The sequence below is a fragment of the Eriocheir sinensis genome, chromosome 1 (genome assembly GCF_024679095.1).
Source record: "Eriocheir sinensis breed Jianghai 21 chromosome 1, ASM2467909v1, whole genome shotgun sequence".
Classification (NCBI taxonomy): Eukaryota; Metazoa; Arthropoda; class Malacostraca; order Decapoda; family Varunidae; genus Eriocheir; species Eriocheir sinensis.
Genome location: NC_066509.1, coordinates 18,215,395 through 18,239,799, shown reverse-complemented (window position 1 = coordinate 18,239,799; position 24,405 = coordinate 18,215,395).

The window sequence follows — 24,405 nt, the reverse complement described above, 5'->3', positions numbered from 1 at the left end:
GTGTATTTTGTATATATATTTTATACAAATGCACGTTATTTTCTGTGTATTTGTTTTCATTTCATACAAATTTACATTATTTTATGTGTATTTTGTACATGTATTTAAAGACAAATTTAACTAATTATATGTGTATTTTGTAAATCTATTTTCATACAAATTTAAATTATTTTTTTATATTTTTGAATTCATTTTTATACTAATTTTAGTTATTTTATTTGAATTTTGTATATATATTTTCTTACAAATATACATTCTTTTATTGGAATTTTGTTTATTTATTTTGATACGAGTTTACATTATTTTATGTGTATTTTGTATATATATTTTTCTACGTATTTACATTATTTTATGTGTATTTTGTATATATATTTTAATAAAAATTTACATTATTTTATAGTGTGTATTCGGATTAATTTTGATACAAATTTTATACAAATTCATGTTATTTTATGTGTATTTGTATATATATTTTCATACAAATTTATATTATTTTATCTGTATTTTTACATATTTTTCATTACAAATTTACTTTATTTTATGATTATTTTGTATATTTACTTCATTCAATCTTAAATTGTTTTATGTGTATATTTGTATTTGTATTTAGGTAATTTTATGTGTATTTTCTATATATATTTTCATCCAAAATTATATTATTTTATTGGTATTTTCTTAATTTAACTCGTTACGAATTTAGATTTTTTCATAGGTATTTTGTATACATATTTTTATACTCATTTACATTATCTAATGTGTGTTTTGTATATATATTTTTATACAAATATGCGTTATTATATGGGCATTTTGCATCTTTATTTTCATACATATTTACATTATTTTATTGATATTCTGTTTTATTTTGTATATATATTTTATCCAAATTTTCGTTATCTTATGTGTATTTGTTTATATATTTTCATACAAATTTATATTATTTTCTGTGTATTTTGTATATGTATTTCATTACAAATTTGCCTAATTTTATGTGTATTTTGGATATCTATTTTCAAACAAATTTAAATTATTATTGTGTATTTTTGTATATATTTTTATACAAATTTTAGTTATTTTATTTGTATTTTGTATATATATTTTCCTACAAATATATAATCTTTTATTGGAATTTTTTTTATTTATTTTGATACAAATTTTCAATATTTTATGTGTATTTTGTATATATATTTTTCTACGTATTTAAATTATTTTGGTGTATTTTGTATATACATTTTCATAAAAATTTACGTTATTTTATTGTGTGTATTCGTATAAATTTTTATACAAATTTTATACAAATTCATGTTATTTTATGTGTATTTGTATATATATTTTCATACAAATTTATATTATTTTATGTCTTTTTTTACAGATATTTCATTACGAGTTTACCTTATTTTATGTTTATTTTTGTATATTTATTTCATTCAATTTTAAATTATTTTATGTGTATAATTGTATTTGTATTTTGGTTATTTTACATGTATTTTCTATATATATTTTCATCCAAAATTACATTATTTTATTGGTATTTTCTTAATTTAACTCGATACGAGTTTAGATTATTTCATAGGTATTTTGTATACATATGTTTATACTCATTTACATTATGTGATGTGTGTTTTGAATATATTTTTGAATGCAAATTTATTTTATGTGCATTTTTGTACATATATTTTTATAGAAATTTGCGTTATTTTATGTGTATTTTTTATATGTTTTCTCATTAAAATATACATTATTTTATTGGTATTTTGTTTATTTATTTTGATAAGAATTGCATGATTATATGTGTATTTTGAACATATTTTTTTATATGTATTTACATTATTTAACGTGTATTTTGCTTATATATTTTTATATAAAATTTACGTAATTATATGTGTATTTGTAAAAATATTTTGATACAAATTTACTTTATTTTATGTATTTTGTACATATATTTCATTTCAAATTAAGCTTATTTTGTGTGTATTTTATATATTTATTTTCATACAAATTTAATTACTTCTGTGTATTTTTGTATATAGTTTTATATAAATTTACGTTATTTTATGTGCATTTTGATTATTTATATTTATACAAATACACATTCTTTTATTGGTATTTTGTTTATTTATATTTATACGAATTTACATTATTTTATGTGTATTTTGTATACATTTTTTTATACGTATTTATTTAATTTTATGTGTATTTTTTATATGTATTTTTATAGAAATCAACGTTATTTTATGTGTATTCGTATATATATTTTGAATCAAATTTACATTTTTTTATATGTATTTTGCATATCTATTTCAATACAAATTTACCTTATTGTATGTGCATTTTGTATATTTATTTTAACTCAAATTAAAATATTTTATGTGTATTTTTGTATCTATAATTTAAAAAAAAATGCGTTATTTTATAGGTATTTTGCATCTTATTTTTCATAGAAATTTACATTATTCTATTAATATTCTGTGTATATATTTTGATACGATTTTATATTATTCTCTTTGTGTTTTGTATAATTTTTTTTATACATATTTACATTATTTAATGTGTATTTTGAAAATATATTTCATACAAATTTACGTTATTTTATGTGTATTTGTATATATATTTTCATTCAAATTTGCATTATTTCATGTGTATTTTGTATATGTATTTCAAAACAAATTTACCTAATTTTATGTTTATTTTGTATATTTCTTTTCATACAGATCTAGATTATTTTTGTGTATTTTTGTATATAGTTTTATACAAATTTAGGTTATTTTATGTACGCATTTTCATTATTTAATGTGTGTTTTGTATATATATTTTCCCGGAAATTTACTTTATTTTACGTGCATTTTTGTACATATATTTTTATAGAAATTTGCGCTATTTTTATGTATTTGTATATGTTTTCTCATACAAATTTACATTATTTTATTGCTATTTTGTTTATTTAGTTTGATACGAATTACATGATTATATGTGTATTTTTTACATATTTTTTATACGTATTTACATTACTTAATGTGTATTTTTTTATATATTTTTAAACAAATTTACGTTATTATATGTATTTTTATAAATATTTTTATACAAATTTACATTATCTTATGTATTTTGTATATACATTTCAATTCAAATTTAGCTTATTTTATCTGTATTTTGTATATCTATTATCATACGAATTTAATTACTTCTGTGTATTTTTGTATACAGTTTTATACAAATTTACGTTATTTTATGATGTATTTTGTATATTTATATTTATACAAATACACATTCTTTTATAGGTATTTTGTTTATTTATTTTGATACGAATTTACATTAAATTATGTGTATTTTCTATACATTTTCTTATATGTATTTACTTCATTTTCTGTGTATTTTGTATTTTGTATTGTGTATTCTTATATATATTTTAAAAAAACAAATTTACATTATTTTATATGTATTTTGCATATCTATTTCAATACAGATTTACCTTATTGTATGTGCATTTTGTATATTTATTGTAATACAAATATAAATATTTTATGTGTATTTTGGTATATATATATTTTTATAAAAAAAAGCGTTATTTAATGGGTATTTTGAATCTTAATATAAACAGAAAATCAATAAAATGATGTAAATTTGTATGAAAATAAAGATGCAAAATACCCATATAATAACGCACATTTGTATAAAAATATATATACAAAAAATATATATAAAATAATTAAATTTGTGTTAAAATAAACATACAAAATGCAAATACAATACAGTAAATTTGTATTGAAATAGATATGCAAAATGCACATCAATAATGTAAATTTGTATCAAAATATATATACGAATACTTATAAAATAGAGTAAATTTCTATGAAAATGTACATACAAAATACATATAAAATGATGTAAATAACTATAGAAATATATATTCCAAATATACCTCAAATAATGTAAATTCGTATCAAAATAAATAAACAAAATTCCGAAAAAAAGCGTATATTTGTAGGAAAATAAATATATAAAATATACATAAAGTAACGAAAATTTATATAAAAATATATACAAAAATACAATGTAAATTTGTTTCAAAATATATATATATATATATATATATATATATATATATATATAGATATATATATATATATATATATATATATATATATATATATATATATATATATATATATATATATATATATATATATATATATATATATATATATATATATATATATATATATATATATATATATATATATATATATATATATATATATATATATATATATATATATATATATATATATATATATATATATATATATATATATATATATATATATATATATATATATATATATATATATATATATATATATATATATACAAAATACACATTAAATAATGTAAGCTCGTGTCAAAATAAATAAACAAAATATCAATAAAAGAATATGTATTTTTATAAAGATATATATACAAAATACACATAAAATAACCAAAATTTAAATAATACTATATACAAAAAAAAAAAAATTGTATGAAAATAAATATACAAAATACACATAAAATTAGGTAAATTTGTATTGAAATACATATACAAAATACACATAAAATAATAATTATATTTGAATGAAAATATATAAACAAATACACCTAAAATGACGTAAATTTGTATAAAACATATATACAATATACACATTAAATAATGTAAATATGTACACAAAAATGTTTACAAAACACAAATAGAATAATGTAAAATCGTATCAAAATAAATACACGGAATATATAAAAAATAATGTAAATTTGTATGAAAACTAAGATGCAAAATACCCATAAAATAGCGCATTTAAAAAAAAATATATATATATCATAACACACAATAAAAATTTACCTTATTGTATATGTATTTTTATAAAAATATGCTTTATTTTATATGTATTTTGCGTGTATTTTGTATATCTATTTTCATACAAATTTAATTACTTTTGTGTATTTTTTGGATATAGTTTTATATAAATTTACGTTATTTTATGTGGTTTTTGTTTAATTATATTTATACAAATACACATTATTTTATTGGTATTTTCTTTATTTATTTTGACACGAGTTTACATTATTTTATGTGTATTTTGTATACATTTTTTTATACGTATTTACGTAGTTTTATGCGTATTTTGTAAATATATTTTTTTAGAAATCTACGTTATTTTATGTGTATTCGTATATATATTTTGAAACAAATTTATATTGTTTTATATGTATTTTACATATCTATTTTAATACAAATTTACCTTATTGTATGTGAATTGTTATATTTATGTTAATACTAATTCAAATATTTTATGTGTATTTTGTTATATATATTTTTATAAAAAATGCGGTATTTTATGGGTATTTTGCATCTTAATTTTCATACAAATTTATATTATTTTATTAATATTTTGTGTATTTATATATATATATATATATATATATATATATATATATATATATATATATATATATATATATATATATATATATATATATATATATATATATATATATATATATATATATATATATATATATATATATATATATATATATATATATATATATATATATATATATATATTTATATTCATATATATATATATATATATATATATATATATATATATATATATATATATATATATATATTTATTTATACATATTTACATTATTTAATGTGTATTTTGGATATATATTTTATACAAATTTACGTTATTTTAAGTGTATTTGTTTATATATTTTTCATTCAAATTTAATTATTATTTTATGTGTATTTTGTATATGTATTTCAATACAAATTTACCTAATTTTATGTGTATTTTGTATATTTATTTTCATTTCAATTTAAAATATTTTTTGTGTATTTTTGTATATAGTTTTATACAAATTTAGGTTATTTTATATGTATTTTATATATCTATTTTCATAGAAATACACATACTTTTATTGATATTTTGTTTATTTATTTTGACATGAATTTACATTATTTAATGTGTATTTTGTATATATATTTTTATACGTATTTACGTCATTTCATGTGTATTTTGTATATATATTTCTATAGAAATCTACGTTATTTTATGTGTATTAGTATATAGATTATGTAACAAATTTATATTGTTTTATGTGTATTTTGCATATTTTTTCAATACAAATTTACCTTATTGTATGTGCATTTTATATATTATTTTTAATACAAATTTAATTATTCTATGTGTAATTTTGTACATGTATTTTTATAAAAATATGCTTTATTTTATGTAAATTTGCATAAAAATATATATTTAAAACACACATTAAATAATGTACATACGTATAAAAATATGTATACAAAATACCAATGATATAATCTAAATTCGTATCGAATTAAATTAACAAAATACCAAAAAAATAATGGAATTTTGGATGAAAATATATATAGTAAATACACATAAAATAACCTAAATATAAATACAAATATACACATAAAATAATTTAAAATTGATTGAAATAAATATACAAAATAAACATAAAAAAAGGTAATGAAATATATGTACAAAATACACATAAAATAATATAAATTTGTATGAAAATACATATACAAATACACATAAAATAACATGTATTAGTATAAAAATATATTTTCAAAATAAACATTAAATAATGTATAAAAATATATATACAAAGTATATATAAAATAATGTAAATTCTTATCAAAATAAATCAACAAAAAACCAATAAAATAATATATATTTGAATGAAAATAAATTTACAAAATACACATTATATAAGTAAAATTTGTATCAAAATATATAAAAAAATACCCAGAAATAATTTGAATTTGTGTGAAAATAGATATACAAAATACACATAAAACTAGGTAAATTTCTTTTGAAATATATATACAAAATACCAATAAGATATTGTAAATCTGTGTCAACATATATCAATAAATACACGTAACGTAACGTAACGTAACGTCACGTAAATTTGTATAAAATATATATTAAAATAAAGATGCAAAATACCCATAAAATAACGCATATTTGTATAAAAATATATACAAAAAAATACACAGAAAATAATTAAATTTGTATTAAAATAAATATACAAAATACACATACAATAAGGTAACTTTGTATTGAAATAGATAAGGAAAATACACATAAAATGATGTAAATACGTATCAAAATATATATACAAAATACACCTAAAATAAGGTAAATTCGTATCAAATTCTATAAACTAAATTTCAAAAAAAGAATATATATATGTAAGAAAATCAATATACAAAATAATATATAAAAAACCTAAAATTTGTATTAAAATACATACAAAAAAACACAAAAATAATATCAATTTGTATGAAAATATATATAAAAAATCCACATAAAATTAGGTAAATTTGTATTAAAACACATATAAAAAATACACATAAAATTATGTAGATTTGTATGAAAATATATAAACAAATAGACATAAAGTAACGTATGTTTGTATAAAATATATATAGAAAATGCACATTAAATAATATAAGTATATAAAATAAAATATATACAAAATACACATAGAACAATGTAAAATCGTATCAAAATAAATACACAGAATATCAATCAAATAATGTAAATTTGTATGAAAATAAAGATGCAAAATACCCATTAAAAAAAACATATTTAAAAAAAAAAACATATATACAAAAATACACATCAAATAACTAAATTTACATTAAAGTAAATATACAAAATGCACATACAATATGATAAATTTGTATTGAAATAGATATGAAAAAAACACACATCAAACAATGTAAATTTGTTTCAAAATATATATACGAATACACATAAAAAAACGTAAATTTCTATAAAAATACAAATAAAAAATACACATTAAATGATATAAATACATATAAAAATATATATACAAAATTATCATAAAATAATGTAAATTCGTACCAAAATAAATAAACAAAATACCAATAGAAGAATGTGAATTTGTATGAAAATAAATATACAAAATAAACATAAAATAACGTAAATTTGTATAAAACTATATACAAAAATACACAAAAGTAATTTAAATTTGAATGAGAATAGATATACAAAATATACATAAAATAAACTAAATTTGTATTAAAATATATATACAAAATACATAAAATAATGTAAATTTTTATCAAAATATTTTAACAGATGCGCATAAAATAACGTAAATTTGTTTTAAAATATAAAAAATACACATTAAATAAGGTAAATATGTATAACAAATATATATACAAAACACAAATAGAATAACGTAAAATCGTATCAAAATAGATGCACAGAATATTAATAAAACAATGTAAATTTGTATGAAAATAAAGATGTAAATACCCAAGAAATAACGCTTTTTTTATAAAAATATATATACCAAAATACACATAAAATATTTAAATTTGTATTACAATAAATATACAAAATGCACATACAATAAGGTAAATTTGTATTGAAATAGATATGCAAAATACATATAAAATAATGTAAATTTGTTTCAAAATATATATAAGAATACACATAAAATAAAGTAGATTTCTATAAAAATATATATACAAAATACACAGAAAATGAAGTAAATACGTATAAGAAAATGTATACAAAATACACATAAAATAATGTAAATTCGTATCAAAATAAATAAACAAAATACCAATAAAAGAATGTGTATTTGTATAAATATAAATATACAAAATACATCATAAATTAACGTAAATTTGTATAAAACTATATACAAAAATACACGGAAGTAATTAAATTCGTATGAAAATAGATATACAAAACACAGATAAAATAAGCTAAATTTGAATTGAAATGTATATACAAAATACATAAAATAATGTAAATTTGTATAAAAATATTTATAAAAATATATATAATATTGTAAATTTGTTTAAAAATATATAAACAAAATACACATTAAGTAATGTAAATACATATAAAAAATATGTACAAAATACACATTTAATCATGTAATTCGTATCAAACTAAATAAACAAAATAGTAATAAAATGTAAATTTGTATGAGAAAACATATAAAAATACATATAAAATAATGCAAATTTCTATAAAAATATATGTACAAAAATGCACGTAAAATAAAGTAAATTTGCAAAAAAATATATATACAAAACACACATTAAATAATGTAAATGCGTACATAAAATAACCTAAATTTCTATAAAACTATATATAAAAATACACAAAAATAATTTTAATTTGTATGAAAAGAAATATACAAAATACACATAAAATTAGGTAAATTTGTATTGAAATACATATACAAAATACACATGAAATAATGTAAATTTGAATGAAAATATATAAACAAATACACATAAAATAACGTAAATTTGTATGAAATATACTTTCAAAATACACATTAAATAATGTAAATATGTATAAAAAAATTTATACAAAACACAAATACAATAATATAAAATCGTATCAAAATATATACACAGAATATTAATAAAATAATGTAAATTTGCATGAAAATAAAGATGCAAAATACCTATAAAATAACGCATTTTTTATAAAATTATAGATGCCAAAATACACATAAAATATTTTAATTTGTATTAAAATAAATATACAAAATGCACATACAATAAGGTAAATTTGTATTGAAATAGATATGCAAAATACATATAAAATAATGTAAACTTGATTCAAAATATATATACGAATACACATAAAATAACGTAGATTTCTATAAAAATACATATACAAAATACACATATACAAAAATAATGTAAATTTGTATGAAATGAAAACAAATACACATAAAATAACGTACATTTGTTTAAAATATATAAACAAAATACACATAGAATTAAGTAAAATCGCATCAAAATATATACACAGAATATCAATAAAGTAATATATATTTGTATGAAAATAAAGATGCAAAATAATCATAAAATAAATCATATTTTTTTAAAAATACATATACAAAAATACACATAGAATAATTAAATTTGTATTAAAATTAATATACAAAATGCAGATACAATATGGTAAATTTGTATTGAAAAAATATGCAAAATACTCATAAAACAGTTTAAATTTGTTTCAAAATATATATACGAATACACATAAAATAACGTAGATTTCTATAGAAATATATATACAAAATACACATGAAATGATGTAAATACGTATAAAAATATATCTACAAAATACACATTAAATAATGTAAACTCGCTTCAAAATAAATAAAAATATCAATAAAAGAATGTGTATTTGTATGAAAATAGCTGTACAAAATACATATAAAATAACCTAAAATTATATAAAAATATATAAAAAAATACACAAAAATAATTTAAATTTGTATGAAAATAAATATACAAAATACACATAAAATTAGCTTAATTTGTATTGGAATACATATACAAAATACACATAATATAATGTAAATTTGAATAAAAATACATAAACAAATACACTTAAAATAACGTAAATTTGTATAAAATATATATACAAAATACAAATTAAATAATGTAGATATGTATAGAAAAATATATACAAAACACAAATAGAGTAATGTAAAATCGTATCAAAATAAATACACAGAATATTAATAAAATAATGTAAATTTGTATGAAAATAAAGAGGCAAAATACCCAATAAATAACGCCTTTTTTTATAAAAATATATATACAAATATACACATAAAAAAAAAAATTGTATTAAAATAAATATACAAAATACACATACAATAAGGTAAATTTGTATAGAAATAGGTATGCAAAATACATATAAAACAATGTAAATTTGTTTCAAAATATATATACGAATACACATAAAATAATGTAGATTTCTATAAAAATATATATACAAAATACACATAAAATGATGTAAATACGTATAAAAAAAATGTATACAAAATACACGTAAAATAATTAAAATTCGTATTAAAATAAATAAACAAAATACCAATAAAAAAATTTGTATTTGTATAAATATAAATATACAAAATACACATAAAATAACGTAAATTTATATAAAACTATATACAAAAATACACAGAAGTAATTAAATTTGTATGAAAAAAGATATACAAAATACACACAAAAAAAGCTAAATTTGAATTGAAATATATATACAAAATACATAAAATAAAGTAAATTTGTGTCAAAATATTTATACAAATACACATATAATAACGTAAATTTGTATAAAAATATATAAACAAAATACACATTAAATAATGTAAATACGTATAAAAAAATATGTACAAAATACACATATAATCATGTAATTCGTATCAAAATAAATAAACAAAATACCAATGAAATAATATAAATTTGTATGAGAAAACATATACAAAATACACATAAAATAACGCAAATTTCTATAAAAATGTATGTACAAAAATGCACATGAAATAAATTTGCATAAAAATATATATACAAAACACACATTAGATAATGTAAATGAGTATAAAAATATGTATACAAAATACCTATGAAATAATCTAAATTCGTATCGAATTAAATTAAGAAAATACCAATAAAATAATGTAATTTTGGATGAAAATATATATAGAAAATACACATAAAATAACCTAAATACAAATACAATTATACACATAAAATAATTTAAAATTGAATGAGATAAATATACAAAATAAACATAAAATAAGGTAAATTTGTAATGAAATATATGTAAAAATAGACATAAAATAATATAATAATAAAATTGTATTAAAATAAATATACAAAATACACATACAATAAGGTAAATTTGTATAGAAATAGGTATGCAAAATACATATAAAACTATGTAAATATGTTTCAAAATATATATACGAATACACATAAAATAATGTAGATTTCTATAAAAATATATATACAAAATACACATAAAATGATGTAAATACGTATAAAAAAATGTATACAAAATACACGTAAAATAATTTAAATTCGTATCAAAATAAATAAACAAAATACCAATAAAAAAAAATTGTATTTGTATAAATATAAATGTACAAAATACACATAAAATAACGTAAATTTATATAAAACTATATACAAAAATACACAGAAGTAATTAAATTTGTATGAAAAAAGATATACAAAATACACACAAAAAAGCTAAATATGAATTGAAATATATATACAAAATACATAAAATAAAGTAAATTTGTATCAAAATATTTATACAAATACACATATAATAACGTAAATTTGTATAAAAATATATAAACAAAATACACATTAAATAATGTAAATACGTATAAAAAATATGTACAAAATACACATATATTCATGTAATTCGTATCAAAATAAATAAACAAAATACCAATGAAATAATATAAATTTGTATGAGAAAACATATACAAAATACACATAAAATAACGCAAATTTCTATAAAAATGTATGTACAAAAATGCACATAAAATAGATTTGCATAAAAATATATATACAAAACACACATTAGATAATGTAAATGAGTATAAAAATATGTATACAAAATTCCTATGAAATAATCTAAATTCGTATCGAATTAAATTAAGAAAATACCAATAAAATAATGTAATTTTGGATGAAAATATATATAGAAAATACACATAAAATAACCTAAATACAAATACAATTATACACATAAAATAATATAAAATTGAATGAAATAAATATACAAAATAAACATAAAATAAGGTAAATTTGAAATGAAATATATGTAAAAATAGACATGAAATAATATAAATTTGTATGAAAATATATATACAAATACACATAAAATAACATGAATTTGTATAAAATTTGTATCAAAATATATACCAATTCACTCAATAAAATAACGTAAATTTTTATGAAAATGTATATACAAAATACACACAAAATAATTTAAATACGTAGAAAAATATATATACAAAATACACATAAAATATTGAAAATTCGTATCAAAATAAATAAACAAAATTCCAATAAAAAAATGTATATTTGTAGGAAAATATATATACAAAATACAAATAAAATAACTAAAATTTGTATAAAAATATATACAAAAATACACAATAATAATTTAAATTTGTTTGAAAATAGATATCCAAAATACACATAAAACTAGGCAAATTTCTATTGAAATACATATACAAAATACACATAAAATAATATAAATTTGTATGAAAATATATAAACAAATACACTTAAAATAACGAAAATTTGTATAAAATATATATACAAAATAAACATTGAATAATGTAAAAATGCATAAAAAAATATATATATATACAAAATACACACAGAATAATGTTAAATGGTATCAAAATAAATAAACAGAATATCAATAAAATAATGTAAATATGTATGAAAATAAAGATGCAAGATACCCATATAATAACGCATATTTGTATAAAAATATATATACAAAACACACATTAGATAATGTAAATGAGTATAAAAATATGTATACAAAATACCTATGAAAAAATCTAAATTCGTATCGAGTTAAATTAAGAAAATACCAATAAAATAATTTAATTTTGGATGAAAATATATATAGAAAATACACATAAAACTACCTAAATACAAATACAAATATACACATCAAATAATTTAAAATTGAATGAAGTAAATATACAAAATAATAAAAATATAAAGTAAAGTTGTAATGAAAAATATGTAAAAATACACATAAAATAATATAAATTTGTATGAAAATATATATACAAATACACATAAAATAACATGAATTTGTATAAAATTTGTATCAAAATTAATATACAAAACACATATAAAATAATGTAAATTTTATTAAAATATATATACAAAATACACATAAAATAATGTAAATACGTAAAATATATATATATATATATATATATATATATATATATATATATATATATATATATATATATATATATATATATATATATATATATATATATATATATATATATATATATATACAAAATACACATAAAATAATGTAAACTCGAATCAAAATAAATAAAAAAAATTCCAATAAAAGAATGTATATTTGTAAGAAAATATATAATAAAAATATAAATAAAATAACTAAAATTAGTATAAAAATAAATACAAAAATACAAAAAAATAATCTAAATATGTTTGAAAATAAATATGCAAAATACACATAAAGTTAAGCAAATTTGCATTGACATACATATACAAAATACACATAAAATAATGTAAATTTGTACGAAAATATATAAACAAATAAACATAAAATAACGGAAATTTGGAAAAAATTATATATACAAAATATACATTAAATAATGTAAATATGTATAAAAAAATATATATATATATATGTATATATATATATATATATATATATATATATATATATATATATATATATATATATATATATATATATATATACAAAACACACATAAAGTAAATAATAAATAAATAAAAACTGCTACACATAAAATAATATAAATTTGTAGAAAATATATAAATAAACACACTTAAAATAATGAAAATTTGTATAAAATATATACAAAAATAAACATTGAATAATGTAAAATTGCATAAAATATATATATATATGAAAATAATACACAGAATGAATGTTGCAGAAATTGTATCAAAAGAAATAGGTTCAGAATATCAAGACAATAGCCATGTAAATATGTATGAAAATAAAGATGAATATACATATAATAATATATATATATATATATATATATATATATATATATATATATATATATATATATATATATATATATATATATATATATATATATATATATATATATATATATATATATAAAAAACTAATAGAATAATGTTAAATCGTATCAAAATAAATAAACAGAATATCAATAAAATTATGTAAATTTGTATGAAAATAAAGATGCAAAATACCCATATAATAACGCATTTTTATAAAATTATAGATACCAAAATACACATAAAATATTTTAATTTGTAATAAAATAAATATACAAAATGCACATACAATAAGGTAAATTTGCATTGAAATATATATGCAAAATACATATAAAATAATGTAAATTTGATTCAAAATATATATACGAATACACATAAAATAACGTAGATTTCTATAGAAATACATATACAAAATACACATAAAATTAAATAAATACTAATAAAAAATGTATACAAAATACACATAAAATAATGTAAATTCGAATAAAAATAAAAATAAACAAAATACCAATAAAAGAATGTGTATTTGTATAAATATAAATATACAAAATGCACATACAATAACGTAAATTTATGTAAAACTATATACAAAAATACACATAAGCAATTAAATTTGTATGAAAATAGATATATAAAATATACACAAAATAAGCTTAATTTGAATTGAAATATATGTACAAAATACATAAAATAAAGTAAATTTGTATTAAAATATTTATACAAATACACATATATTACGTAAATTTTATATTAAAATAAATAAACAAAATACACATTAAATAATGTAAATACGTATAAAAAAATATGTACAAAATACATTTATAATCATGTAATTCGTATCAAAATAAATAAACAAAATACCAATAAAATAATGTAAATTTTTATGAGAAAACATATACAAAATACACATAAAATAACGCAAATTTCTAAAAAAATATATGTACAAAAATGCACATAAAATAAATTTGCATTAAAAAATATATACAAAACACACAATACATAATGTAAATGAGTATAAACATATGTATACAAAAAAGCTATGAAATAATCTAAATTCGTATTAAATTAAATTAAGAAAATACCAATAAAATAATGTAATTTTGGATGAAAATATATATATAGAAAACACACATAAAATAACCTAAATATAAATACAAATATACACATGAAATAATTTAAAAATGAATTAAATAAATATATAAAATAAACATAAAAAAGGTAAATTTGTAATGAAATATATGTAAAAATAGACATAAAATAATATAAATTTGTATGAAAATATATATACAAATACACATAAAATAACATGAATATGTATAAAATTTGTATCAAAATATATACGAATACACTCAATAAAATAACGTAAATTTTTATGAAAATGTATATACAAAATACACACAAAATAATTTAAATACGTAGAAAAATATATATACAAAATACACATAAAATTTTGAAATTTCGTATCAAAATAAATAAACAAAATTCCAATAAAAGAATGTATATTTGTAGGAAAATATATATATACAAAATACAAATAAAATAACTAAAATTTGTATAAAAATATATACAAAAATACACAATAATAATTTAAATTTGTCTGAAAATAGATATCCAAAATACACATAAAATTAGCCAAATTTGTATTAAATACATATACAAAATACACATAAAATAATATAAATTTGTATGAAAATATATAAACAAATACACATAAAATAACGAAAATTTGGATTAAATATATATACAAAATAATCATTAAATAATGTTAATATGTACAATATATATATATATATATATATATATATATATATATATATATATATATATATATATATATATATATATATATATATTTATATATATATATATATATATATATATATATATATATATATATATATATATATATATATATATATATATATATATAAAATACACACAGAATAATGTTAAATCGTATCAAAATAAATAAACAGAATATCAATAAAATAATGTAAATATGTATGAAAATAAAGATGCAAAATACCCATATAATAACGCATATTTGTATAAAAATATATATACAAAACACACATTAGATAATGTAAATGAGTAGAAAAATATGTATACAAAATACCTATGAAAAAATCTAAATTCGTGTCGAGTTAAATTAAGAAAATACCAATAAAATAATGTAATTTTGGAAGAAAATATATAGAGAAAATACACATAAAATTACCTAAATACAAATACAAATATACACATAAAATAATTTAAGATTGAATGAAGTATATATGCAAAATAATCATAAAATAAAGTAAATTTGTAATGAAAAATATGTAAAAATACACATAAAATAATATAAATTTGTATGAATATATATACAAATACACATAAAATAACATGAATTTGTATAAAATTTGTATCAAAATTAATACGAATACACACTATAAAATAATGTAAATTTTTATTAAAATATATATACAAAATACACATAAAATAATGTAAATACGTAGAAAAAAAAAATATATATATATATATATATATATATATATATATATATATATATATATATATATATATATATATATATATATATATATATATATATATATATATATATATATATATATACAAAATACACATAAAATATTGTAAATTAGAATCAAAATAAATAAACAAAATTCCAATAAAAGAATGTATATTTGTAAGAAAATATATATACAAAATACAAATAAGATAACTAAAATTAGTATAAAAATAAATAAAAAAATACAAAAAAATAGTCTAAATATGTTTGAAAATAGATATGCAAAATACACATAAAGTTAGGCAAATTTGCATTGACATACATATACAAAATACACATAAAATAAAGTAAATTTGTACGAAAATATTTAAACAAATAAACATAAAATAACGGAAATCTGGAAAAAATATATATACAAAATATAGATTAAATAATGTAAATATGTAAAAAAAAAAAAAAAAATATATATATATATATATATATATATATATATATATATATATATATATATATATATATATATATATATATATATATATATATATATATATATATATATATATATATATATATATATATATATATATATATATATATATATATATATATATAAAATACACAGAGAATAATGTTAAATCGTAGCAAAATAAATAAACAGAATATTAATAAAATAATGTAAATTTGTATGAAAATAAAGATACAAAATACCCATATAATAACGCATTTTTTATAAAATTATAGATACCAAAATACACATAAAATATTTTAATTTGTATTAAAATAAATATACAAAATGCACATACAATAAGGTAAATTTGTATTGAAATATATATGCAAAATACATATAAAATAATGTAAATATGATTCAAAATATATATACGAATACACATAAAATAACGTAGATTTCTATAAAAATACATATACAAAATACACATAAAATTAAATAAATACGAATAAAAAAATGTATACAAAATACACATAAAATAATGTAAATTCGTATAAATATAAATATACAAAATACCAATAAAAGAATGTGTATTTGTATAAATATAAATATACAAAATGCACATACAATAACGTAAATTTATATAAAACTATATACAAAAATACACAGAAGTAATTAAATTTGTATGAAAATAGATATATAAAATACACACAAAACAAGCTTAATTTGAATTGAAATATATGTACAAAATACATAAAATAAAGTAAATTTGTATTAAAATATTTTTACAAATACACATATAATTACGTAAATTTTATATAAAAAATATATAAACAAAATACACATTAAATAATGTAAATATGTATAAAAAAATATGTACAAAATACATATATAATCATGTAATTCGTATCAAAATAAATGAACAAAATACCAATAAAATAATGTAAATTTTTACGAGAAAACATATACAAAATACACATAAAATTATGCAAATTTCTAAAAAAATATATGTACAAAAATGCACATAAAATAAATTTGCTTTAAAAAATATATACAAAACACACATTACATGATGTAAATGAGTATAAACATATGTATACAAAATAGCTATGAAGTAATCTAAATTCGTATCGAATTAAATTAAGAAAATACCAATAAAATAATGTAATTCTGGATGAAAATATATACAGAAAACACACATAAAATAACCTAAATACAAATACAAATATACACATGAAATAATTTAAAATTGAATGAAATAAATATACAAAATAAACATAAATTAAGGTAAATTTGTAATGAAATATATGTAAAAATACACCTTAAATAATATAAATTTGTGAAAATATATATACAAATACACATAGAATAACATGAATTTGTATAAAATTTGTATCAAAATATATACGAATACACACAATAAAATAACGTAATTTTTTTTATGAAAATCTATATATAAAATACACATAAAATAATTTAAATACGTAGAAAAATATATATACAAAATACACACAAAATAATGTAAATTCGTAACAAAATAAATACACAAAATTTCAATAAAAGAATGTATATATGTAGGAAAATATATATACAAAATACAAATAAAATAACTAAAATTTGTATAAAAATATATACAAAAATACACAAAAAATTATTTAAATTTGTTTGAAAATATATATGCAAAATACACATAAATTTACTCAAATTTGTTTTGAAATACATATACAAAATACACATAAAATAATGTAAATTTTTTATAAAAATATCAACAAATACACATAAAATAACGTAAATTTGGATAAAATATATATACAAAATAAACATTAAATAATGTAAATATGTATAAAAAAAATATATTCAAAATACACATACAATAATGTTAAATCGTATCAAAATAAATAAACAGAATATCAATAAAATAATGTAAATTTGTATGAAAATAAAGTAGAAAAAATACCCACAAAATAACGCATATTTGCATAAAAATATATATACAAAAATACATATAAAATAGTTTAATTTGTATTAAAATAAATATTCAAAATGCACATACAATAAAGTAAATTTGTATTGAAATATATATGCAAAATACACATAAATAATATAAATTTGTGTAAAAATATATATACGAATACACATAAAATAGAGTAAATTTCTTTGAAAATATACATACAAAATACATATAAAATGATGTAAAAAAGTATAAAAATATATATACCAAATGCACCTCAAATAATGTAAATTCGTATCAAAATAAATAAACAAAATACCGATAAAAGAACGTATATGTGTAGGAAAATAAATATGGAAATTACACATTAAATAACGAAATTTTTTATAAAAATATATACAAATAAGAAAACACAACAATAATTTCAGTTTGTATGAAAATAGATATACAAAATACACATATAATTAGTTAAATTTGTATTTAAATACATGTACAAAGTACACATAAAATAATGTAAATTTGTATGAAATGAAAACAAATACACATAAAATAACGTATATTTGTTTAAAATATATAAACAAAATACACATAAAATAAAGTAAAATCGCATCAAAATATATACACAGAATATCAATAAAGTAATATATATTTGTATGAAAATAAAGATGCAAAATAAACATAAAATAAATCATATTTTTTTAAAAATACATATACAAAAATACACATAGAATAATTAAATTTCTATTAAAATTTGTATTGAAAAAATATGCAAAATACTCATAAAACAGTTTAAATTTGTCTCAAAATAAATATACGAATACACATAAAATAACGTAGATTTCTATAGAAATATATATACAAAATACACATGAACTGATGTAAATACGTATAAAAATATATATACAAAATACACATTAAATAATGTAAGCTCGCTTCAAAATAAATAAACATAATATCAATAAAAGAATGTGTATTTGTATGAAAATAGCTATACAAAATACACATAAAATAACCTAAAATTATATAAAAATATATACAAAAATAAACAAAAATAATTTAAATTTGTAAAAAAATAAATATACAAAATACACATAAAATTAGCTAAATTTGTATTGGAATACATATACAAAATACACATAATATAATGTAAATTTGAATAAAAATACATAAACAAATACACTTAAAATAACGTAAATTTGTATAAAATATATATATACAAAATACAAATTAATGTAAATATGTATAGAAAAATATATAAAAAACACAAATAGAATAATGTAAAATCGTATCAAAATAAATACACAGAATATTAATAAAATAATGTAAATTTGAATGAAATTAAAGAAACAAAATACCCAATAAATAACGCATTTTTATATAAATATATATATATATATATATATATATATATATATATATATATATATATATATATATATATATATATATATATATATATATATATATATATATATATTTTTATATATATATATATATATACAAAATACACATAAAATAATGTAAATTCGTATCAAAATAAATAAACAAAATACCAATAAAAAAATTGTGTTTGTATAAATATAAATATACAAAATACACATAAAATAACGTAAATTTATATAAAACTATATACAAAAATACACAGAAGTAATTAAATTTGTATGAAAATAGATATACAAAATACACACAAAAAAAGCTAAATTTGAATTGAAATATATATACAAAATACACACAAAAAAAGCTAAATTTGAATTGAAATATATATACAAAATACATAAAATAAAGTAAATTTGTATCAAAATATTTATACAAATACACATATAATAACGTAAATTTGTATAAAAATATATAAACAAAATACACATTAAATAATGTAAATACGTATAAAAAATATGTACAAAATACACATATAATCATGTAATTCGTATCAAAATAAATAAACAAAATACCAATGAAATAATATAAATTTGTATGAGAAAACATATAGAAAATACACGTAAAATAACGGAAACTTCTATAAAAATATATATACAAAAATGCACATTAAATAAATTTGCATAAAAAATATATACAAAACACACATTACATAATGTAAATGAGTATAAAAATATGTATACAAAATACCTATGAATTAATCTAAATTCGTATCGAATTAAATTAAGAAAATACCAATAAAATAATGTAATTTTGGATGAAAATATATATAGAAAATAAATATAAAATAACCTAAATACAAAAAACAATTATACACATAAAATAATATAAAATTGAATGAAATAAATATTCAAAATAAACATAAAATAAGGTAAACTCGTCATGAAATATATGTAAAAATAGACATAAAATAATATAAATTTGTATGAAAATATATATACAAATACACATAAAATAACATGAATTTGTATAAAATTTGTGTCAAAATATATACGAATACACACAATAAAATAACGTAAATTTTTATGAAAATGTATATACAAAATACACAGAAAATAATTTAAATACGTAGAAAAATATATATACAAAATACACATAAAATATTGAAAATTCGTATCAAAATAAATAAACAAAATTCCAATAAAAGAATGTATATATGTAGGAAAATATATATACAAAATACAAATAAAATAACTAAAATTTGTATAAAAATACATATAAAAATACACAATAATAATTTAAATTTGTTTGAAAATAGATATCCAAAATACACATAAAATTAGGCAAATTTGTATTGAAATACATATACAAAATACACATAAAATAATATAAACTTGAATGAAAATATATAAACAAATACACATAAAATAACGAAAATTTGGATAAAATATGTATACAAAATAAACATTTAATAAAGTAAATATGTATATGTATATATACAAAACACACAGAATAATGTTAAATCGTATCAAAATAAATAAACAGAATATCAATAAAATAATGTAAATATGTTTGAAAATAAAGAAGCAAAATACCCATATAATAACGCATATTTGTATAAAAATATATATACAAAATACACATTAGATAATGTAAATGAGTATAAAATTATGTATTCAAAATACCTATGAAAAAATCTAAATTCGTATCGAGTTAAATTAAGAAAATACCAATAAAATAATTTAATTTTGGAAGAAAATATATATAGAAAATACACATAAAGTTACTTAAATACAAATACAAATATTCACATAAAATAATATAAGATTGAATGAAGTAAATATACAAAATAATCATAAAATAAAGTAAATTTGTAATGAAAAATATGTAAAAATACACATAAAATAATATAAATTTGTATGAAAATATATATACAAATACACATAAAATAACATGAATTTGTATAAAATTTGTATCAAAATTAATACGAATACACACTATCAAATAATGTGAATTTTTATTAAAATATATTTACAAAATACACAAAATAATGTAAATACGTAGAAAAATATATATACAAAATACACATAAAATAATGTAAAGTCGTATCAAAATAAATACACAAAATTCCAATAAAAGAATGTATATTTGTAGGAAAATATATATACAAAAAACAAATAAAATAACTAAAATTAGTATAAAAATAAATACAAAAATACAAAAATGTAATCTAATTTTGTTTGAAAATAGATATGCAAAATACACATAAAGTTAGGGAAATTTGCATTGAAATAAGTATACAAAATACACATAAAATAACGTAAATTTGTACGAAAATATATAAACAAATAAACATAAAATAACGGAAATTTGGAAAAAATATATATACAAAATATACATTAAATAATGTAAATATGTATAAATATATATATATATATATATATATATATATATATATATATATATATATATATATATATATATATATATATATATATATATATAAAATACACATGGAATAATGTTAAATCGTATCAAAATAAATAAACAGAATATCAATAAAATAATGTAAATTTGTATGAGAATAAAGATGCAAAATATCCATATAATAACGCATATATGCATAAAAATATATATACAAAAATACACATGAAATAATTAAATTTGTATTGAAATAAATATACAAAATACACATACAATAAAGTAAATTTGTATTGAAATAGATATGCAAAATACACATCTTTAATGTAAATTTGTATCAAAATATACATACGAATACACATAAAATAAAGTAAATTTCTATGAAAATATACATACAAAATACATATAAAATGATGTAAATAGTAAAAAAAATATACATACCAAATACAGCTAAAATAATGTAAATTCGTATCAAAATAAACAAACAAATTTCCGATAAAAGAACGTATATTTGTAGGAAAATAAATATACAAAATACACATAAAAAAACGAAAATTTTTATAAAAATATATACAAAAACCAAACAAAAATAATCTCAATTTATATGAAAATAGATATACAAAATACACATATAATTAGTTAAATTTGTCTTTAAAAACATGTACAAAATACACATAAAATAATGTAAATTTGTATGAAATGAAAACAAATACAGATAAAATAACGTACATTTGCATAAAATATATTTACAAAATACACATAGAATAATGTAAAATCGGATCAAAATAAATACACAGAATATCAATAAAATAATGTAAATTTGTATGAAAATAAAGATGCAAAATACCCATAAAATAAAGCATATTTTTATAAAAATACATATACAAAAACACACCTTCAATAAATAAATTTGTATTAAAATTAATATACAAAATGCACATACAATAAGGTAATTTTTTATTAAAAAAATATGCAAAATACACATAAAACAATGTAAATTTGTTTCAAAATATATATACGAATTC